General features: G+C 41.9%; 1 protein-coding gene across 5 annotated transcripts in view; it reads left to right on the forward strand.

Moving 5' to 3' along the window:
• The window catches only part of ZMYND11 (zinc finger MYND-type containing 11), a 1,778,022-nt gene that overhangs the window by 302,238 nt on the left and 1,451,437 nt on the right, over positions 1-24,347 (forward strand). For 3 of the 5 annotated variants that reach the window (XM_044064678.1, XM_044064680.1, XM_044064679.1), the window contains exon 1: positions 10,571-10,919. The exons of 1 other annotated variant lie outside the window; for it this stretch is intronic. The gene's annotated coding sequence lies outside the window, so the exon portion shown is untranslated. Of the gene's footprint in view, positions 1-10,570; positions 10,920-15,108; positions 15,172-24,347 lie in introns of those variants that run through there. One more of the 5 variants, XM_044064682.1, reaches the window with a different exon arrangement.

The raw sequence follows: 24,347 nt of genomic DNA on the forward strand, positions 1-24,347 counted from the left end.
AGTGCATAGGAGCTAGCTGAGCAATAGTTATGGAACAGGAGGTTTGCATATCAGGACTGATAGGAGCTTAATCAGTGGTTGGTATTCATTTTATGGTCGTTAGGCATTTGGGAGTACAACATACAGAGTAAGACATTTGGTTTTGAATTGTTTGAGGGCACCTATTGGAATGTGTAGCAGAGAGAATTAGCCAGGGAAAGGTTTGACACATTGGGCAATAATTTTATTTTGCTTTCTTGGCTAAAAATGTGTTTTATGGCATAACCTACTTTCAGCTGTTGATTTATGTGGGTGGTAAATATCAATGATGCATCTGTCCAGAGGCTGAACTGTTGTTGCTAAGGGTGTACACTGTTTCATTAGGCTACTAAGCCAGAAGATATAGCAAACCTACTGGCTGATTAAATTCAGATCCAACTTTACCCCTCTCTCCCCCTTATCCTTCCCTCAGAAATGCCATCTAATATAATCCCCCCCGCTATCACTAGGTAACAGTTCCTTGAGGCCAAGAACACTGCATCAATGGGTCCAGACAGTATCTCAGTATGCCTTCTAAATAGCATGAAACTGACCTGCCAGAGCCTCTGGAATAGCTATTTAACTATAGCTTCCAAACAGGCTTTTTGCCGCATGACTGGAGAACAGCAAATTCATCCCTCTGCACAAAGGTAGGCCATCTACAGACCCTGGAAACTACAGATACACAAGTCTCATTAGTCTTGTATGTAAATCCATGAGAAGAATTATCATTGAAATGATCAACAGTGATATAGTAAACCTCCAAACACTGGATCCAACCTAGTTTGGTTTCAAGGACAGATTATGCCTACTCAACCTGGTAGACGTCTTTGAGAAGGTCACCAAAGCAATGGGTGAGGGCAAAATGGTTCACACTGCCTACCTTGACCTGGATAGGGCATTTGACACAATACCCCACTCGGGCATTGCTGACAAACTCAAAAGGATGGGTACAAACTCATATGTCACCCAGTGGATAGCCAACTGGCTCACAGACAGGACCCAGGAAGTTAGAATTGGACAGTCACATCTACAAAGAGGCCAGTCATGAGTGGAGTCCCTCAGGGATCAGTCCTTGGACCACTCCTTTTTGGCATTTACTTGTCTGAAGTCAAGGCCAATGTCAGTGGTCTCTGGCTGATAAAATTTGCAGATAGTTTCATAGTTTCATAGTATAGTACTAGGCTATCTGCCCTGGGGCATTTGTAAGCCTAGCCATAGTGATGTGGCTTTTGCCACCCCATGAAATGGTACAAAAATGTACAGAATAAATCTAGAATACTGTGCCTCTGTCTAGTAGTGACACAATGAGGGTCCCCTTATATAATAGAATTAGTTTACTGTGCCCCTGTCAAGCAGTGACCCAGATGTGACCCCTGGGGTAAATTTTCGATCTCCCATCCACTCATCAAGATTTCTCTTGAAGAGAGTCAGCGAGGGGCTTTGCCTAATACAAACTGGGATCCTGTTCCAAAGCATGGGAAGCCTTTGGGTTATGAATCTATCCCTCCAGCATGTCCTATTCATACTTGTGCTGAGGTTTAAGTCTTTAGCTCTCGTGGTCCTGATGGATTTGGATTTTTTGAGGTGGAGCATGTCCATCAAATCCTGATTGGATATGGCCTTGTACGTCAGGCAGAGATCACCCCTGAGCAGGCGGTATGCCACTGAATAGAGCTGAAGTTTCTTTAGTCTGGCGGAATAAGACATATGTTGGAGACCCTTGATCCTTTTGGTGAGGTACTTCTGTGGTCTCTCCAGCTGTTGCAAGTGCCGGGTGAGGTACATACCAAATAGGGCATTGTACTCAATCATGGGTCTGATGAGGGAGGAATACAGGGGTACAATGACATCCTTGGATCTGGATGTGAATCCCTTCATGATGAGGTGTGCAAGGTAGAATGTTTTTCTAACCACTTTGGCAACGTGGGTGTCAAATGAGAGGTCGCTGTCTACTTGGGTCCCTAGGTCTCTGATTACTTTTTCCGTACTCAGTGGGTTGCTGTCTATGTGATAATTTGTGGGTACTTTGTTTTTTCCAAAAGGGATGACTATACATTTTTTGGCATTTAGTTTAAGGCCGTGACTATGGCACCAGTTGTCTGTTTCAGTGAGGCCTTTTTGTAGGATGTGTTTGTCAGCTGGTGTATCGACTATGGCGCCTAGTTTGCAGTCATCTGCGAACTTTGTCAGCCACAGCCCTCCCATGTTTGCTTTAACACCTGAGAAATAAATGCCGAACAAGAGGGGTTCCAGGACAGATCCCTGTGGGACACCACTTGTGACTGGCTTTGAGTCTGACATTGCTCCAGTGATTTTAACTTTATGGGTTCTGTCCTTTAGCCAGTTTGCAACCCATCTAGTGACATAGGGGTTTACTTTTAAGCTGTTTAGCTTATCTATGATGCCTGAGTGGGGTATTGTGTCGAAGGCCTTAGACAAGTCCAGGTATGCTGTATGGACTGCTTTGCCCTCATCAATGGCTCTAGTGACCGTTTCGAAAAAGTCAACCAGGTTTAAAAGGCAGGATCTGCCCTTCACAAAGCCGAACTGGGTGGGGTCAAGTGTCTGTAGGTCCCCTATGTCTCTGTTTATGAGTTCCATAATGATTCTTTCCATAGCTTTGCAGACCAGGCTAGTTAAGCTTATGGGGCGGTAGTTTCCAGGGTCTGTAGAGGCACCCCCCTTCTGGAGTGGGACCACTGTTGCTGTATGCCAGTGTACAGGTACAAAACCCGAAGTAAGGCTAAGGTTAAATAGCATTTTTATGTGTGGGTTTAGCTCCTCTTGGAGTTCACGTAACACGCACCCCAGGATACCGTCAGGTCCCATTGATGCTGTGTTTTTTGCTTTGTTTAGGGCGGTTCTCACTTGGACATCTGAGATGACAGGGAGATTACATTCAGCTGGGATAAGTATTTCTTCTTTTGGGGGTGAAGGAGGCGAGAAGTTTGCACTGAACCTGTCAGCCAGAATGTTAGCAATATCTGTGGGTTCAGTGTATTTTTTGTTGTTGTGGACCAACTCTGAGCATATCTGAGGGTTTCCAGGTTTCTAACATAGCTGAAGAAGGCTTTGTGGTTATCTTTAGTGTCCTTAGCGATTTTTCTCTCAAAGTTTGCCTTGGATGTTTTTATGAGAGAACGTAGTTTTCTGCTAATGTTGATCAGAGACGTTTTCCCTTCATGGGATTTCGCTCTGACGTGCAGTAGCTTCCTTCTTTTGTTATACAATTTGTTTATGGCTGAGGTCCACCAGACAGGACGCTTACATTTGGTGGAGAGGGACTTGGATTTGTTTGGGATTGCATGATCCATGCATTCTTGGATATGTCCATAGAAAGCATTTGTGAAGGATTCGGCATTGTGGGATGTGGTATCCACTGGCACAGTGGGCTTAAAGGATACCATCTCCTTCTTAAGAAGAGTGAAGTCTGCTTTTGAGAAGTTTTTCACTGTGGTCTTTTGTGCTGGGGGTGGAGGTGGGATATGTATATCCAGGGTGATTAGTTTGTGGTCAGATCTCACTAGTGAGGGGTATACTTCCAGTGTGGAGCATTTTGTCCCCATGTTTGTGATGATCAGGTCTAGTATATTATCTCCCCTAGTGGGAGAGGTGACTAGTTGTTCCAGTGCATTTGAATTTAAGAATTCCAGGAACCTTTGGGCTAGGGTATTAGGGCTAGAATAATGTACCCAATCTATGTTTGGGTAGTTGAAGTCTCCCATTATGATGGTATTTTGTGATACATTCATATCCTCCAATGTCTTCAGGAAGGTTGAGTGGGGTTCTTAAGATTGGGAGGGTGGTCTGTAACATGCTACCAATTGTATAGCAGTTTTGCCTATGGTTAGTTGCACCTGTATGGTCTCTGTTGCTTCATGTGTTGCTACTAACCTGGAGGTGTGGGTGCCCTTTATGAATATGGACACTCCCCCTCCCTTTGTGGTTCGGCCCAGGTTTTGGGGCCGAAAAGCATGATACGAGGTATAGCCTGGTAGTGCTGGGGTGCTCTCAGGAGCCTTGAACCAGGTTTCAGTTACTGCACAGACGTCGATGTTCTCCATGCTGAGGAGTGCATCAAGTGCCTGCATCTTGAGATTTAGACTTCTGGCGTTGAGCAGCATTACCCTTAGTTTTTTTCCATTTTTGTTTTCTAAGGAGGTGGGTTTGTCTTTTGAGCCTTGCCTAAAAAAGGCATTATGGGGGTGGCAAGAGCCTTAGCCAATACCCGGAAGCCCAGTGGTGACAGGTGTAAGCCATCCCTTGCGAAGCAGTGTGGCTTGTCCAACATATCATCCCAGGCAGACAGATATTGGATCCCCTTAGAATGACACCAGTACTCGAGCCAATTGTTAAAGCTGATCATCTTGTCTTTGTATTGTGGTATCATTCTTGGTGAAGGCAGGATGCTGCTCAGGGTCAGGGTCATACCAGCCTGGGCTACATAATCGGAGAGCTCCTCTATGTCTCTTTTCATGTAGTCCAGGGAGGTACGTCTCAGGTCATTCACACCAGCATGGAAAATGACAGAGTCATATTTGTACTTGCTTTGGAGTGACCTGAGTGCGTGTGTTATGTGGCGGATCCTAGCCCCCAATAGACAGCCCACAGTCACCGTCTCCTTGTTCAGCCTGGTCAGTGGGACATCAGTGTGTCTGACTATGGAGTCACCTATTACTAGTGTATCAGGCAAGGTGTTTGGCCTTAAGGGCTGCGATTGGTCGACACACTGATTTATTGAAGTATGTGTTGCATGTGTTTTGTTTTGAGGTGATGGATTTTTGGATGTCTGCTTTGGGAGCCTCTGTTGTTTTGGTAAGTTTTTTATTACAGCCTCCGAGTATGTCTTTGTGTTTTTATGTGTTTGGTTTGCAGTTGTGGTAGGTCTATGTGGGACTGGGATTGTTGTGTGTGTGGTTGCCATCTCCTCCTGTCTGGTCATGCCAGCCCTGAGTTGAGAGAGTTCAGCCTCCAGTTTGACTATATAGTTGCATCTCTCACATGTAATTGTGTTTGTTGGGAGGAGGAGAGGGTTGTCTGTGTACATGAATCAATTGTAGCATTGTCTCAAGATGCCCAGATTGACCAGCTGAACTGGAGACGACGCCAGTAATCTACCACTCAACATGCTAGAACAGTATAAGGGAGTGGTATACCTTTAAGGGAAGTAGGTATTCACAGGGGTGGTAAGTAGATGTAGTGCTTTACTTAGTACGAGAGTGCTTACTTAGTAGAGAAGTATTGAGAACAAGTGCTAGGCTTATAATACAGTGAGTAGCCTGGTTATACTAAGAGTAGAGCTTCCTTAAGGGAAAATTTGAAGAGCAGACTTGGCGGAGCCAGAAAGAGTTTAACCTTGTTTGACTGGCGCTGCGCTATGCGCACAACCGCGCAAAGCCGTGCAAACACGGATTTTAAACAGTGAACTACAAAAGAGCTAGGAATGGTCCCAAACAACCAATTACTACAGCTTCTTGTGCTGAGGTCACTTCCCCCAAGAACAGGTAGGCTGCTCAAGGCTCCCCACTCCCACTGGTGAGCAAAGAAACTTCCTTCTATCCAAGTAAGGTAATGGACAACACAGGAACTACACCACAGTCCAGAATACAGCAATGCCTGTAAACTGGTCTAAGCTAGTCGAGGAAGGCGGGAAAACAAGGATTATTTTTTTGTTTTTTTTGTAGAAACACACAGAAAATGCAGAGACAGTGATAAATTAGTTACACAGACTAGCACACTTTAGTGGGCAGCCACCACAGTTAAATTAAACAAACAAACAAGCAAACTTTCGATCAAATTCGACTAAATGTAACTTTAAGTGCAGATTTTAAAATAATGCAGCAATCAGTTAAAAAAAACAGTTCAGGCTAGTTCAGAGTAAGCTACAGAAGCTATTTCCAGTGAAAAAAAAGCAAAGATACTTAAATCCAGAAGGTAGTCGCTTTTTCGAGTTCCTTGCTGCTAGGAACACTCTGTAAACCCACGTGGAGCTTGTCTGAGCAGTATAGCCAGAATAAAATGCCCAGAGGCGGATTTTAAACAGTGAACTACAAAAGAGCTAGGAATGGTCCCAAACAACCAATTACTACAGCTTCTTGTGCTGAGGTCACTTCCCCCAAGGACAGGTAGGCTGCTCAAGGCCCCCACACCCACTGGTGAGCAAAGAAACTTCCTTCTATCCAAGTAAGGTAATGGACAACACAGGAACTACACCACAGCCCAGAATACAGCAATGCCTGTAAACTGGTCTAAGCTAGTCGAGGAAGGCGAGAAAACAAGGATTATTTTTTTGTTTTTTTTGTAGAAACACAAAGAAAATGCAGAGACAGTGATAAATTAGTTACACAGACTAGCACACTTTAGTGGGCAGCCTCCACAGTTAAATTAAACAAACAAACAAGCAAACTTTCGATCAAATTCGACTAAATGTAACTTTAAGTGCAGATTTTAAAATAATGCAGCAATCAGTTAAAAAAAAACAGTTCAGGCTAGATCAAAGTAAGCTACAGAAGTAATTTCCAGTGGAAAAAAAGCAAAAATGCTTAAATCCAGAAGGTAGTCGCTTTTTCGAGTTCCTTGCTGCTAGGACCACTCTGTAAACCCACGTGGAGCTTGTCTGAGCAGTATAGCCAGATAAAAACGCCCAGAGGCGGATTTTAAACAGTGAACTACAAAAGAGCTAGGAATGGTCCCAAACAACCAATTACTACAGCTTCTTGTGCTGAGGTCACTTCCCCCAAGGACAGGTAGGCTGCTCAAGGCTCCCCACTCCCACTGGTGAGCAAAGAAACTTCCTTCTATCCAAGTAAGGTAATGGACAACACAGGAACTACACCACAGCCCAGAATACAGCAATGCCTGTAAACTGGTCTAAGCTAGTCGAGGAAGGCGGGAAAACAAGGATTTTTTTTTGTTTTTTTGTTTTTTTTGTGGAAACACACAGAAAATGCAGAGACAGTGATAAATTAGTTACACAGGCTAGCACACTTTAGTGGGCAGCCTCCACAGTTAAATTAAACAAACAAACAAGCAAACTTTCGATCAAATTCGACTAAATGTAACTTTAAGTGCAGATTTTAAAATAATGCAGCAATCAATTAAAAAAACAGTTCAGGCTAGTTCAAAGTAAGCTACAGAAGCTATTTCCAGTGAAAAAAAAGCAAAGATACTTAAATCCAGAAGGTAGTCGCTTTTTCGAGTTCCTTGCTGCTAGGACCACTCTGTAAACCCACGTGGAGCTTGTCTGAGCAGTACTGATTGCAAATTAGGAGCTGTCACTGAATCTTCAGGAGGGGCTGACACAGACTGGTGTCATGACCACAGACTAAAACTAAATGCCAAGAAATGCATAATAGTATCCTTCAGGAAGTCATCCACCCCTGGTAACTATCATATTAACAACATACCCCTTAGAGATGACCCAGTAGTCAGGGACTTGGGGACATGCATGGATAGTAATGTATACTTTGACTATCATGTGTCTACAGTAGTGAGGAAATCCTATGCTGAGCAACTTATAAACAAAGGTATGGCATCTAAGTCCAAGGAAGTCGTTGTTGCACTGTATTTGGCATTCAGAAGACCTGTCAACTAGAATACCCCTTTGGTATGTACCTAACTAGGTCATACCTCTCAACCTCTTAGAGCAAGAAATCTGGACAAAGGCATTTATAAAAGTGGGACAAAGGCCCAAAAGTAGGGACAATTTTTAAATATTGCTCTTACAAACTTAGAAAGTTAGTAGAACAGGTTTTGTGTTAACATGAATTTTCTGAAGGGTATGAAGTCTGAAACTCATATGTCATTATTTTCTAACATCAGTCTTTAGTGATTTTTCCACTAATTTGCCAGAAGACCACAATTTTATGAAAAACAGACAAAAAATATAAGGCAAAAATCTGGACGCTCTGGAAAAATTTGTACAGTTGAGAGATATGAAAGGGATATCCAACTACTGGAACGTCCACATAGGTTCCTCACTAAAAGAATACAGGGCTTAAGTAAAATGTCCTATGCAGACTGCCTTAAGGTTCTATCCCTGTATTCTGTCTCTTATATGCTTTTGAGGTGAAGGCTATTCCTGATATGCAGGGCATTGTCAGACCCCACTGTGCTGGACCTCCTGCATATCCACAAAACAAACAGTACCAGAATTACCTGTTCTAAAGTTAGAGTTGCTGGTGCCATGTCAGACTCTAAGCCGGTCACGAGCGTTGTCCCACAGGGCTCAGTCCTGGCCCCCCTCTTGTTCGGCATTTATTTTTCTGAAGTGCAGGCAAACATAGGGGGATTGTGGCTGACAAAATTTGCAGATGACTGCAAACTGGGCACCATAATTGACACTCCATCAGACACAGACATCCTCCAGAGAGGTCTCATAGAAATGGATAACTGGTGCCAGAGCCATGGCCTTAAGCTAAATGCCAAAAAATGAATAGTCATACCCTTTGGGAAAAACAAGGTAACCCCTAATTACCACATAGGTGGTAATCCATTAAACACGGAAGAAGTTATCAGGGACCTGGGGACCCAAGTTGACAGTAACCTCTCTTTTGACACTCACATTGCCAAAGTGGTTAGGAAGACCTTCTCCATTGCCCACCTGATCATGAAGGGATTCACATCCAGATCAGGAGAGGTCATTGTACCCCTGTACTCTTCACTTATCAGACCAATGATTGAGTACAACGCCCCATTCGGAATGTACCTTACCCGACACCTGCAGCAGTTGGAAAGACCCCAAAGGTTCCTCACCAAAAGGATAAAGGCTCAAACATATGTCATCGATGCCCGACTGAAGAAACTCCAGCTCTATTCAGTCGCATACCGTCTGCTCAGAGGTGATCTGTGCCTGACATACAAGGCCATGTCCAACCCGGAATTAATGGACATGCTCCACCTCAAAAAATCCAAATCCACAGAGCCACGAGAGCAAGAGACTTAAACCTCAACACGGACATAAATAGGACGTGCTGGAGGGACAGATTCATCACCCAGAGACTCCCTACACTATGGAACAGAATCCCAGTCCATGTGAGGCAGAGCCCCTCACTGACTCTGTTCAAGAGAAATCTTGACGAGTGGATGGGAGATCGTAGGTTTACCCCGGGAATCATCTCTGTATCACTGCTGGACACAGGCACAGCAAACTAATGGGTATAGTATTCTCATCCTAAGGGGAGGTGAAAGCCACACACACTCTGGCTAGGCTTATAAATGCCCTAGGGCAGATAGCCTAGTATGAACCTATGAACCTAAACATTACCTGGGTATAAATTGGATCAGCTGGAGAGACGGGTATGTATCTCAGAGATTACCCAGTCTGTTCAAGTGCTGTGTGCACCACAGGAATTACCTGTTTCTTCTGCCGTACCCACAGCAGAATCATATGCAACTGAATGTACATTGAGGTCTTTCCACACGTCAGAGCTTCTTAAGACGGTGACCCGCGGTGGTGGTGGTGCTGCGGTAGCGTTGTCGCCTCACAGTAAGACTCTGTCCAGTTTGATTCTCTGTCAGAGCGTCTTCTGCATGGACAAATGCGTGAATGGGCGTACCTTCGTTGAAGGTTGTGCGGCAGGGCTGGTAACTCGGCACGTAAAAATCAACTACCAGTCATTAGTGGACAGGAGTTCCGCTGTGGCGACCCCTAACCGGGAAAAGCCGAAAGACACAACACAACAAGAGCTTCTTAAGATGGTCTTTTCACAACCAGCAAACCTAGTGTCCCACTTGGCCGGGTGTAACTAACCAGACTGCCTCCCCCCTCCCCTCCTTTGCAAATTCCTGGATCCGCCACTGAAAATGGTATGAGTTAAAGGATTTTATGGTCGTAACAATTTGTGTGGTAATCACTACTGTTCTTGACTTATATATATATATATATATATATATATATATATATTACACCCACACACACACAGAATTTCCACTTAAATGTACCTACCTACACGTTGCTGAATCATTTCAGTAACAGCCAACAAAATAAAGTGTAGCAGTATCACAGTGTTGTAGTATTAATCGGGAATAGAAATTTGGTAGCACTTTAGAGAGAAAAAAAATCCGAGGACTTTCGTTGCAACTCCTCCTACTTATGTCAGTGTTAGTGCGGTGCACTACACTGCAAGCGTGATTGGCTGTTTTACTCCAAATAAACAACAGCAACGTAAACCACATATGTAATGATTCACACAGGTTAGCTCGTGGAACTCCCGAGGGTCTTCTCCCAGATTTTCTTATATGTGTGACACTACTTTTTCAAAAGACATCGCATTTATTTTTGATCAGAGGTCAAGACTTCACTGTTGATGTAATACACAGTTTAAGAAAATCACAAACACATAAATCAAATAACTGCTGTGTGAATGCCAATACATATATTTTTAAAGTTTCACCCAACAACGGCAAAACAGTATTGAACGGGTTGTTCTGTAAATCAGGCTTTACTTCCAACTATAAAGAAGATATCCAGTCAACTTCTTAAGTTTACCTAGAAACTAGGCGCAGCTCGTAAGTTATAAAACACTCTACACCAAACAACAAATAGCGCCCCAACATGGCGTTCGACGCGCCGCCGACGTTGCCGGCGATGACGCGCTGACTGCCGTTGTAGGCCATCACTGTTTCTAGGATTAAGTTGCTGCGAAGGCATTGCTTTTGATCGTGATACAGAGCTTCATAAAATTACGGTACTTGAGTAAACAGTAGCGGTGGAGTGCAGGAAATATATTCCCGGCTATTTCTGCACCTTGCAGATGTTTATGGGAAACAGCCACTAGCTGTTGATGCGTTAATTGTGTAGACATTGGATCACTTTCACTGGAGACAGCGGATCCACGGTGTAAGCAGTGAGACAAGGTCGGGGGACTCGATACTCTCCGTGTAGCCGTGCGATTCCGGTAGGCCCAACCTATAATGTTGTATTTGCATGAAAAAATGGAAAGTAAACATATGTTGTAAGTGTGATTGCTTTTCTGTTACAGAAGGAAGTGTCATGTAGTTTTACTTCTTGTATATGTTATGCTGATAGATCAGGAATATATTTCCATTTGTACTCATTTAAATGCACTAAATAGGCCTGTGAAAGGGAAAAAAAGTAGATCAGTGCTGCAGCTTGTAAATAAGAATGTTTGTTTCTTGACAGCGACACGTGAGTAAACACAAACAGTATATGGTCTGTGGGATATTTTGTAATGGGTTACTTTTCAAAGTGATGACAGTATTGCCTCAAGTAAACAGTTAAAACTAAAATGTTCATTCCTTATCACAGCTGCAGTTATTACAGTGCATCACAACACACCACCTAGTATTCCGTGTAGCTTGCAACCTGTATTCGTAGTATGCCAGGTACTCGGAACCTTGGTAACGCTTGTGATCACGTCTTGTTATACTACATATATGGCGATTCTGAAGAAATATGTTAAATAGCTCTCTAAGCGTACTTTTAGTGATTTCTTTGTGGTTTCTCGTCTGTGGGCATTTGGTGTATATAGTAATAATATACTTAAATCTGATGATTGAAGTTGCTGTATAGTGAACTGCAGGTAATCGCAGTGATGACACTTAAGAACCTTGTCGTGTTTAGTTTACTGCTGCTTTTATGGGCTGTGAATAGAATCATTTTAAAACGATGTGTGCGTTATATGTTGAACTGTTCGGGAATATGTTTTAGTGATGCTTTATTACGGTTTGCGGAAGTTGCAACATAGTTTAAAGATGCACTTCGCTACTGTCGCCACTGTAGTTAAATGGAAAGGAATAATAATTTAGTTACATATCAAGATATTCCCGTTGTGTAAACAGTGTACTAACTAATCGCTGCAATTTCTCATTTAGAGTTTAGAAGGGCCAGTAATACCCTGCATGTTGAATGAAGGGATTGGCTTATACACACTTTTATTGAAGTTTACTTAGAGATGTCTTGGTGCTGATGACAGTCTGTAAGGTGTCAGGTTTAGTTTGTTATGCTTTGACTCACTGAATGGTGGTTATTCCTCTTCTTTTTTAAAAATATTGTGCATTGACATTCTTGTGAAACTGTAAGTTGTAAAATTGCATTCATTATCCATTATTATGGACTTTGCAGCAGTTTAGAGGAAAATTGAGTTTTCAAATGTCTTTCCAAAAATAACAGCACAAAAGGTGTATATGAATTTTCACGGCCAAAATCCACTGTTTTTGGAATACCGTACAGCCAAAACCAGTCCTACACGCCGAACAAAACATATCATGTTTTTACTGCAGGTCGGTGTGCCGATATTCTGTTAGACTATATTCTGGATTGTGTTTATTATTTGTTTGCTAACTGACATAGTGGGCTGGTCCCAATTATATTTCCTTTTGTGACTGCCGGCTTTTATTTTGTTATAGCCATTGTTAAACTTTTTTACTTTTTTCCTAGTACATTTGTTAATCAAGAAGTTTGCAACAGCAAATGTTTAAGTTTGTGCTTATAATCCCGTAATCGAACATTGGGTAGCTTGTTTGTAATAACATTTTCAGCATTGGTGCTAACTGTCCTTTAGGTTAAAAGCCCTTTTTAATCATTTTCAAGGCAGGTTTGTTACTGAAGATGATTGAGTGTATTTGCATTGTTTTTAGTTACACTACACTTGTGCCACAGTCTGCCTTCTGGGATTTTAATTGCTTTTGATTGCTGTGATAGATGCAGTACAAAACAATCATCCTCTATTACAGCACTCATTCTTTTCACAAGTAATATTAGGCTGTTTGTTGCTGTATGAAAGGTAAAGCAGTTATACACTAGTCTGAAAGTTACTTTTATTGAACAGCTTTCATGAATGGTAAAACAACATTTGGTATATATTTTGATTTTTTTTTTTGATAATTCATTTGCCTTATTTTTTCTCCCTTTGTTGTCTTGCTTAAGAGAAATGTGATGAGTTGTCTGGAATAGCAGGTCTCTCCCCACCCATGTGTTTGTCTTGCTTAAGAGAAACATTAAGAAATGAGAGCTATTAAAGATTAGAAAGGAGAGTTCTTAAAGATTCCATGTGAGAGGGCAGCAATGTGTGAAGTAATTATGGAAGTCTGTAATTAGTCTGCTGAAATGGTTTAGTTTAGTTACTAGGTGTGGTATACAAGTTCTTCTAGACAAGTTTGATATGTCTTTAAAAAAGTTGTTTTGTATTGTATTTGCATTGGAAAGAACATAGTAGTACTATCGAAGCTTTCAATTTCTTTGGGTTATCTACTGCTTTATGACTCTGAAGTTGGAAATTGCAAGGTGCAACATGTACCATGTTAGTCAACTTTATATTGACCTTTTTGGCAGCTAGATGTAGAGGGGATAGAGAGAGAGATATGAGAAACTCTTCTTTTTCTGAAATTTCAGGAACTGGGGTACAGACCTTAAACCCCACCATGATAATGTGCAGGTTGTTGGGGATTGAATCTCACTGTTGCAACAAAAATAGTGTTAGATTTAGGGGTTATGCAGCCTAAACCCACACCAGTGGCACTTAATTATATATGCAAGATGTGGTTGACCTTACTGATATGTAATACTGCTTTGGGTTATGAGTGTCACTTGTCATTCCCAAGTAAGTTTTATACTGCCAGCTGCAGAACAGGTTTACAATCATTTAACTCCCCATAATTTTCTCCACTTGAGTCTGAGCTTGGTGAATCTGGCGAAAGTAACTGGAAGTTAAACTATTTTTATCAAATACGTTTTGTTTTCCAGAGTGTACTACTAATTTCTCTTCTGTGATGGTACTTTCCTGTATTTGAGGTACATTTTTGCTGCCAATAAGATAACTAATTTTAATACTAAGAGCTCAGATACTGAACTCTTACTTTCAGTGAGCCAACCAACATTAAAATTAAAATGGCTATTAACTGAGCAGTCTCCCTTAGAGTGGTTACTGTGAAGCCAAAGGTAATGCCAGGCTCAAAGAAAATCAGCTGTGAAGCTGATGAAATGCCAGGCTCCATGAAATAGTTAAAAGGTGTGTGGATTCAGGCTTTAAAGGAAGTATATATGCATGTGTATTTGCAAACCTTATGGTTGCTACGATAAATACTGGTCTATCTACTTGTTTTTTTTCTAGCAAGATAATGTCATGTGAGCTGGGTGGAAAAACATGTATGTATCTGTGGATGCTAGATGCTAAGAGAGATTATTGCTGCCTTGCTTTTGTGGCACTATGAGTCCTAGTTGTTAATTTGTCTAGGATAGTTTTTGTGCGAGTAAGCTGTCATCAGGGAACTTGGATATCTTGAGTTCAGATTTTTTTTCTGTATGCATTCCTGTCTGTTTCATTGCTTTTTAATTTTAAGTCTCTGCCTGTGCCATTCAACTTGTTTTACTTTGTATTTGTTCTATTTAATTTGTTTTAAAGTTCATTTATTTTTATGTTCTTCTGGATAGCGTTTACTTTAACTTTGAATTTATTTTTAAGGTTATTTATGCATTATTTATTTGAGAAGTGTAATTATTTACAGTGTTGTGTTAACAAGGAAATGTGTATCATTTGACATGAAACATGACATTGACAGCATTGTCAGTAGCCTAGCAGGTAAGGCACTTTCCTGCTAGGCTATTCATTACCCCCCCCCCCCCAAAAAAAATATTTCTACAAAATTACTCACGCAAAAATGGTAATGGAAGCGAGACTTTTTCCATTTTTGCCCTGGGCAAATTTCTCATACTTTTTATGAATACTGCCTTTGGTGTTCTTTGTGAATAAATAGTAAACATGGCCAACAAAACTAAGTAAATTTTAATTCAAATAAAGAGTGACGCAATGAAATGTTTTACTCATAATATTTTGGAAAACTAAATTTATAAGGGAGTGAAATTTGACTTGTTTGTGTTTATGCCTTAGAAATTTGTTTTTCTAATGCAGTTGCCAGTTTTACTGAGTGGTTGTATTTTTTGCATTGTGTCATCTGTGGAATGAAGTCTCATTTGACTGCAAGTGTGGTGTTTCTTTCTCTTTAAAAGCTGTTGGTATCATTGTGCTAACTGTTTTGCTTAGCAAGAGCTAACATTGTGAATTTTTACCTGACTGTAAGATGCTTTTTGTTTCCTCCTTATCCCCCGTCTGTGTGGCTTGCTTGAAGGCTTATCTACCTCCAACCAGTTGTCCAATTCGTCCTGTTGGGGCAAGGGTCAGGCATGCTTAGGTGAGTGTCTTATAGCCTGTTTCTGCATGGGGAGCCTCATCAGCCAATGGGAGGGAGTAGGTCACGGATCCCTGGTGGAGTGGTGAGCTTTTCTGTGGAGCAAGCTCCACATTGGCTCCCTTGACCTGAACTTAGTGCTGTCTGCTTAGTGACCATACACACCAGAGGAACACCAGAGGAACACATGATTAACAGGTTCTTACCCAGTGGTGCAACACGCATTGCTCCTTTTGGGTGTCACTCAAGCAGCACAGCAGGACCAGTTTCCTTCCCAAGGATAGGTGTGCTCACCGTGGCCACTCACTGCCTTTCTTCTAGAGCAGCCTTTCCATTGTCCATGCTGATAATTCGGTATGGTTCACCTGGGTCACCAGTCATGGTGTAATTCCTCTGTTGTACAAGGCCATGCTTCGGGTTGCTGCTTCTTTTGTTTCTGAATTCTTCATGTATTTGGGAAAATTTTATTGTGAGGTAATGTTCAGCACTGTGTAATCACCTAGTCACAGTAACATGAAAGATTTGTCATCCTCTAGAGTACTCTGTTGTGTGCAGCTTACCTTAGCCTGTCATCCAGGTGTGACTAAGGAATGGCTAGAGTTTTGAAGCATATCACTCCTGGCTTTTTCCCTTGCTTTTGTAGTTTGCTTCTACTTCTATTTGTCTGTTCTTGGTTTGGAGTTTTTAGAGGGGGTGGGGATCAAAAGATCTGTGTGTTTTATATTGAGCTGTACATGTTTGTTCATTCACCAGACCTGTACTCTTAATTGCTAAGACATTTTGGAAGGATGATATATGAAGATCCTGTACCTTTGTTGCATGTACTTTATTATTTTGTTGTACATTAGTATTAATAATTAACACACGCATTACTTATTTTTTATGTCATTCTTTCATTTTTATTAGCTGAATTTGCCACTACTGGGTGTAGCACATTTTATATATGCACCCAGAGAGAAAAGCTCCTCATTTCTGTTGCTAAACTTTCTTTAACTATGCATTTTCTTTCTCACTGTTGCCTGCCAACCATCAACTCCCCCGTGACTGTAGTATGTAAATTATGTAGCTTTATTACTGGTGAGCTAGCTATAGTGGTCTACTTGTGATATGGTTCTATTCAATGCGGTTGGAGTACACATCTCGCTGAGGTTAGATCATATTCTCAGTGCCTTTGTGTTTTATTCATTAATTATTTTGTCATTATAGATATTAGAATTAATGTATGAATTAATATCTGTCTTCTCACGACAGACCTTTCCTAATTTGTATTTGAGATTAGCCTACAGTAAAACGGTCAAGAGTTAAAAAGAATACAAAGGCTAAAGTTGGTGAATTAGTTCTGTTTAGTGAATTAGTTCTGTTTAACGACTGTCTTGAAGCTGAGAATTCTTCCTAGTTTTTTTTTTTTTTTAAAGCACCATATTACTTGAGAAGTTAAACTCTCTCTCTCAAGGCTGGGGCACATTGACAATAACAGGATTTGAAAGGAGAGTGGACCTGAGAGTTGCTACTGCTGCTCACAGCAACTGGTTTGACAAGCTACAGGGAAGCTTCTCCTTCCCTGTGCATTAATGTCTCAAGATTGGCTACTGTGAGCAGTGAAGTTTGGTTTGTAGGTATGTCCCTTTTTCCCCACACACAAAGTAGGGACAACACCTGTATTCTGACTGTTCAGGTAGCTTGGCTTTTGTTTGTTCCTCTGGTCTCGACCGAGAGCTTACAGGAATACCCTGCCCTCCCAACATGTCACACCATTCCATCCTTGTGCAGAGGCAAACGGACTAAGCCTTGTCATTTCTCTGTATCCTCCACCAGCTCTTACAGGTTGCTGCGCTGCTGGCTGAACCCAGGTTACCTGGATTTATAGTAAGGATTTATCTCTATTTCAAAGGTACTGGCTAAGTCTGAAATGTTAAATGTGTTCCAAGTTTTAGTTTACTAAAAATAGTTCATGAGGCATCAACAGGCAATCATCAATAATACATGTGTATAAAATGTGTGTGTGTATAAAGCATAAACAAAAAAGAAACTTCGTAGTATGGATGGTATGATGTTTACTTTCTGAATTATGTTATGCAGCTAGTTCACTTAATAAAAACTGAAATGTAAAATACGTGCTACAAAATAATCAAATACAAAATAGTAGGTAGTCAACAGCTGTGTTAAAAATAGAATATCCTTTATTGAAACACGCAAACAAGTGAGCCTAGTTTTAGTATAATAGATTCATAGGTGTGTACTAGGCTACTGGGGCCTTTACAAGCATAGGATTACCCTGGCATTATGCCACCCGACCTTAGTTCCCAGTGCATCTGTCGAGTAGTGCAGTGGAGTTATCCCCAGGGTGAATTTTCTATTTCCCATCCACTCATCAAGATTTCTTTTGAAGAGGGTCAACGAGGTGCCCTGCTTGACATGTATGGGAAGACTGTTCCATAGCATAGGCAGTCTCTGGGTTATGAACCTGTCCCTCCAGTACGTTCTGTTGATTGTGGTAATGAGATTGAGGTCTCTGGATGAATAGATTTAGCATAATGAATGGTTAATTATATGTAAAATGTACATGCACATGTATATATAATATGTTTTACTTAAAACTGAATATTTAAAGATGGCCTTCAGCAGTACACTACATTAACACTTTGTGAATTGTTTGCAGTAAGTAAAGCATGAACACATTTAACATTAGCGGTGTGTGTGTGTGCGCGAGCAAGAGAAATTGTGTGTGTGTGTGTGTGTGTATGTATACGTATATGTGTGTGTGTGTGTATGTGTATGTATGTATGTATATATATATATATATATATATATATATATATATATATATATATGCATTTTTGTGCGTGTATATAATAAAAAATATATATATTCATGTGTATATTTATAACATGGGTTTAATTAATAACTATTTGCACGTGTGTATATGTTTGTCTAATCACTGAAATGTACAAGCATCGGATGACAATGGATTGTGTTAATTTGAAAAACTTATTGTAAATCAGAAACAGTGAAAGTAAAAAAAAAAAGGAAAGAAAGATTTCAAAATCATAGAAAAACTCACTAAGCTAGGCATCAACCCCTGTATCATTAGGTGGGTTGCAAACTGGCTCACAGGTAGAACCCACAGTGTGAAAGTAGCTGACTCCATGTCAGACTGCCGACCAGTCGCGAGTGGAGTCAGACTGCCGACCAGTCACAAATGGAGTCTCACAGGGTTCGGTCCTGGGTCCTCTCCTGTTTGGTATCTACTTCTCTGAAGTCCAGGCTAATACGGAGGGCCTCTGGCTGACAAAAGTTCGCAGACAATTGCAAGTTGGAGCTGTTAACTCTCCATGTGATGTTGACATCCTACAGAAAGGCCTCACTGAGACTGACTGGTGTCAGACCAATGGCCTTATGCTCAATGCCAAAAAACGTCGTCCTCCCCTTTGGGAAAAACCCAGTTCCCATGAATTACCACATCGATGGTAATCCACTGAACACAGAAGGCGTTGTAAGAGATCTGAGAATACAGATTGACAGCAACCTCTCTTTTGACCACCACTTTGCCACTGTGGTCAGAGAAAGTCCTTCTGTGTGGCACATCTTATTAATAAGGGTTTTGCATCCAGGAAGACGGAGGTCATGGTTTCCCTCCATTAGGCCAGTCATTGAGTGCAATGCCCCCTTTGGCATGTACCTCACTAAACACCTGCAACAACTGGAGAGACCACAAAAGTACCTCACAAAGAGGATCCCAGGCTTTAAACATTTGTCCTCTATGGACAGACAAAAAAAAAACTCCCAACTATTCTCTGTCTCATATCGCCTACTTAGAGCTGATGTCTGCTTGACTTACAAAGCCATGTCTGACCCAGCTCTGTTAGAATTACTACATCTAAAGAAATCCCAATCCCTATGCACCACACGCTCCAGGACCTCAACTTCATTACCACAATCAACAGAACATGCTGGAGGGACAGGTTCATAACCCAGAGACTGCCCATGCTGTGGAATAGACTTCCCATACATGTCAAGCAGAGCACCTCACTGGCCCTCTTCAACAGAAAAATATTGAAGAGTATATGGGAAATAAAAAAATTCACCCCAGGGATCACTCCAGTGGTTTTATTCGACAGAGGCAGTGGGAACCAAGGTCGGGTGGCACGATGCCAGGGTAATCCTATGGGCTAGGCTTGTAAAGGCTCCAGGGCCATTAGCCTAGTACACAGCTATGAACCTATAAAAGGAAAACCCAATTTCCTTTTGCAATCCTGTAAGAAAACTACCACTGTATTCAGACCAGATTTGTCTGAATGGTGGTAATATTACAAAATATGTTTTGATCTGGTAAGGTGCAGGTTTAGAAATAGCATGCATTATTAAGTTGTAACAAAAAAAAACACACTTAACATTATGTACTAAAAATATCCAAAAGCTTTAATTCAAAAAATAAAAATGGTTGAGGTGCTTTCTTCTTGTTAACCATCCAGCTTTAGTAGAATGCAAGCATTGAGCAGTCCCAGATATTAAAGGAAAACTGTACGAGAAAGTGAAGTTAACTTAATACTTAGGATGCATTTCTCCCTACAGTAAAGTGTTGTTTATTGTAACAGAAATGCTGCAAAGTACAGTTGTGTAAAATCTTACCATAACAGTAGATGTCCTTGGCTTTATCGCTGCAGTATTCATTACAAATGGGATTCCATGCCATGAAGCCCATGTCCAGCCAGTTTACCGAAGTCTACCATTACTTTAAGGTACACTGAATGTCACCTACACACTCCTTGCATAGCATATGGCATAAAGGTGACGTTTGGGCATACCATCCTCAGAACTGATTGCCCCAGTAGGCACAGCAGTCTAAGGAAAACCAAGGAGAACCTGCACATCCGGGAAGGAAAAAAAGACTAGGGAGATGGGAGAGGGAGTGAATACTGCAGCAGTGAAGGCAAGGACATCTACTGTTATGGTAAGATTTTACACAACTGTACAACATCTTTACATTCACCGCTGCAGTATTCATCACAAATGGGAGAGTGCCAAAGCTCAAGAAGAAACTTGGGAGGAGGAAGCAGCAGCAGAACCCTCCAAGAAGCCATGAAGAATGGCATCAGCAAAACCAGCTCTAGTTCTGGAGACACCGTCCAACTGGTAATGTTTGGTAAAGGTATGCACAGAAGTCCAGGTAGCAGCTTCAGCAATAGAATTAGTGTCTAAAGCACCAGATGAAGACGCAGCTCTAGTAGAATGAACCTTTACAGAAGAAGGAAGGCTCTCATCATGAAAAGTATAACAAAAGGAAATAGTTTTTGAAATCCAAGTGGAAATTGCTTGGAAGCAGCCAAACCTAAAGACCGAGGATTAAATGAAACAAGCAACGGATCAGATTTTCTGATAGCTCAGATTTTATTAGGATAAAACTAAAGCTATCTATGCACATCTAAGGTATGCAGCACCCTCTCACTGTTGCATTGCGGGGAGGGGAAAAAGTAGGCAAATTAATAGACTGACAACTCATTAACCACCTTGGGCATGAAAGAAGGATTATAGGTTCATAGGTTCATAGGTTCATACTAGGCTATCTGCCCGAGGGCATTTACAAGCCTAGCCCATAGTTTTGTGGCTTACGCCACCCCTTTAGTATGCAAGGACACCCTGCCCTCATGAAATATCAAAAAAGGTGGACAAGCTGCAAGGGCTTGCAACTCGGACACCTGTCTGGCAGGAGTAAGAGCTAACAAAAGAACTGTCTTCCAAGAACAATGTTGCAAGGAAGCTGAAACAGCAGGCTCAAAAAAGAGCCAGAGTCAATTTTTCCTGAATGAAATTAAGATCCCAGGGAGGAGGAATAGGCTTCCTGGGAGGTCTAATATTAAGGACGCCTTTAAAAAATTGTTTAGCCTCAAATCTAGAAGCTAACTGGGGAGTTAAAGGCAGAGAAGCAGAAAGAGCTGATAAATAGGATTTAATAGAAGAATAGGCCAAACCAGCATCGAGCAACTCACACAAATAAGAGACGACCAAAGGTACATTCACAGAAAGTGGGTCCAGGTCACGGGAAAGACACCAAATAGAAAATCTCTTCCATTTAGACAAGTAGGATTTCCTAGTAGTAGGTTTCCTGGCCTCCTGCAGTATGGCCTCAGATAAAAGTTGTCTATGAGGGATCAAAACCCTATCACCCACAGTGTCAGTTGAAGCGTGGACAGGTGGGGATGGATAAGAGCCCCCTTGTCTTGTGTGAGGAAATCCACCCTGTGAGGTAACTTGTGGTTGCTCCCCAGATGCAGAAGTAGAGGGAGCCAGTGCTGTCGTGGCCAAAAGGGGCCCCCAAAAGGTGTTGGGAGCATCCTGTTGAATTTTGAACAGGACTCTCGGAATGAGAGGAAGGGGAGGGAATGCATAAAGAAACCTCCTCTTCCAGGAAAATGAGAGGGCATCCACCTTCCATACCAGAGGACCTGGAGCTCTGACACAAAACAGAGGAATTTGTCTGTTCAGACGGGAGGCAAAGAGATCTTCTTGAGGAGTACCCCACCTGGTGAACAATGTCCAGAAACATATCCCTATGAAGCATCCATTCATGGGATTGAATGAAGGACCTGCTCAGATTGTCTGCCACAATGTTCTGATATAAAGGAATATAAACTGCTTGAAGAGTCACTTGATACTTGAGAGCCAGATCCCATACCAGAAGTACCAGCTGGCAGAGATGGTAAGGTCTTGTGCTCCCGTTTGTTGATATGCCACATAACTGCGGTATTGTCTGTTAATACTTTGAGAAGCCCCAGAGAGAAGAGAGGATGAAATGCCTGAAGAGCTAGCATAAGAGCTCTCATCTGTTTGATGTTGATGTGCTCCATCTGCTGATAAGGTGACCACAATCCCTGAATCCTCAGGGAGCCAAACATTGCTCCCCATCCCATATCTGAAACGTCTGTGAACAGATCCCAAGATGTGGAGTTTGGCCAGAGGAAGCATTGGAATGCTGAAAGCTATGAACTGCAGACCTCCCAGAAATTTCCTGGGTGAAATGGAGGCCAAGGGAAGAAGAGTTTGAAAGAAAGAAATGAGAGTTAAGGCCTTTGGAGGAGACCATTTTGAGTTCTGCAACCCAGAAAGACATGATCCTGTGAGGGGGTCAGGGAAGATTCTTTTGAAGTTTATTGTGAACCCCAGGCTCTGAAGAAGAGAAATGGTAAAGCAAAGATTTTGCAAAAGGACCTTCTGAAGGGGATACCCGAATCAGCAGGTCGTTCAAATAAGGAAAGGTTTGGATCTCTTGAAGCCTGCAAAAAGCAGTCACAGGAGTGAGGCATTTGGTGAAGACCCATGGGGGAGTACAAAGGGCAAAGCACAGAACTGAAAATGCTAGGAAGCAACAGAGAAACACAAACATCTGCCGAAAAGAGGGTGGATCAGAATATGGAAATGAGCATCCTTGAGATCCAGAAAAAACAGAAAGACCCGAGGGAGCAAAAAAGGGACTGAAGGGACAACATCCAAAAGGAAGGCACCTTCAGAAAGTTGTTTCAATGAGAGAGGTCTAGAGTAGATCACAAAGTACCTTCTTTCCTGCGCACTAGAAACATTCTTGAATGAAACCCTTTCCCCCTTTGGGACACAGGCACCTCTTGAATAGTACCTGGAGACAAGAGGTGTCCTAAAACCTCTGGGGGAAAAAAGAAGTTGTTCCCTAATAGGCTGAGGAACACCCATAAAAGGAGGGCTAGAGATCCAGACCATGAAGTACCCCTACTGAATGATTGACAGAACTCGAAGAATCCTGGGTGATTCGGAGCTGAACAGGAAGAGAATGAGAGAGAAGTGAAGAAAAAGAGGAATGTGGCTGGGAACAGTTGGATAGTCAGACAGCTCCTGGTATGTCAGGAAAGGAAGGCTTTAGAATCCTTGCAGTCTGAGTGGCCTTAGCAGGAGGGGTCCGTTTACCACCCTTTTTACCTTTAGAAGGAGGGTGTGATTGCCTGTGAAAAAAGGCTGTCTTAGAAAGGTAGTTTCTCTGAAATGTGTTTTTTATTTTACATTTGTTGACTGGGCTAGTCCAACTGGATATATGTCCATTTTCAGTGGCGGCCCGGAGAGAAAAGCTCCACAACTCACTGGGCTAGTCCAACTGGATATATGTCCATTTTCAGTGGCGGTCCGGAGAGAAAAGCTCCACAACTCACTAAAATTTAAAGTAAATCACATGTTTAGGCACAGTAGAAACAAAGACATGTTTAAACTCCTGTAAAGCCTTCCCCTTACCCTGAAGAGACTTAAATAAACCAGCAGCTGCTGCCCCAAACAGAAGTTTATTATCCAGAGAAGCATTCATCAACTTAAGCTTCAACCTTTACCCGATGATATTAAGGCTAAACCAAGAATACCTCCTCAGTACTGAACCAAAAGCAGCAGCCCTAGGAGGTATCTGCCACATCATAACTACATTTGATAGAACAATGAACTACTTGAGAAGTCCCTGGAAGATCAGAAAAAAGCTGACAAGCCAGAGAAAGAGGGCCAACACATACCTAGAGACATGGGTCTGATAATTAATTGCCCTAAAAGCTAGGGTAGCAGAAGTGTAAACCTTCTTACACAAATTGACTGGTTATCAGAGGCTACAGACACCATTGAGGGGTCAACAGCAGGACATTTAAAGGAAAAGGAACACTCCTCAGTCATGCCTATCACACTTCTTGGGAGCACGGAGCAGAGAATCTAGCACTTTAGAGGCATTGGAAAAACATCCATTAAAGCAGCCAAGACAGGAGGAATGGCTGCAGGTTTAGGAGATTCCATCTGCAGTAAGTCATAGTACCTCTTATGGATATCTGAAATCTGGGCACGATCCCACATAAAAAAAATTCCATCATCCTAACAGATTGTGTACCCAAAGGAAATTTCCTCAGATGAATTATGAGGGTCCTTCTCCACAGACCTGCAGTCAAAAGGAGTAGAAATCTGGGTAGAATAAGCAAGGGAATCCTAATCAGAATCCAACTCTTCTTCCTCAGAACAATTCAATTTTCTGGGCCTTTTTAGGGGAAGAAGAGGACAAGGGAGGAGCAGGAACTGAAACCCCTTGAGGAGGCCTTAACAACAGTAAAACTGTTAAATAACCCCTGAGTAAAGGGCTGCCACTCACTTTGCGGATCCCTAGGAGCAGAAGAAACATGATTACCGGTTGTCCT

Source organism: Protopterus annectens, chromosome 3.part0 (assembly GCF_019279795.1).
Source record: "Protopterus annectens isolate FY-2018-M chromosome 3.part0, PAN1.0, whole genome shotgun sequence".
Classification (NCBI taxonomy): Eukaryota; Metazoa; Chordata; order Ceratodontiformes; family Protopteridae; genus Protopterus; species Protopterus annectens.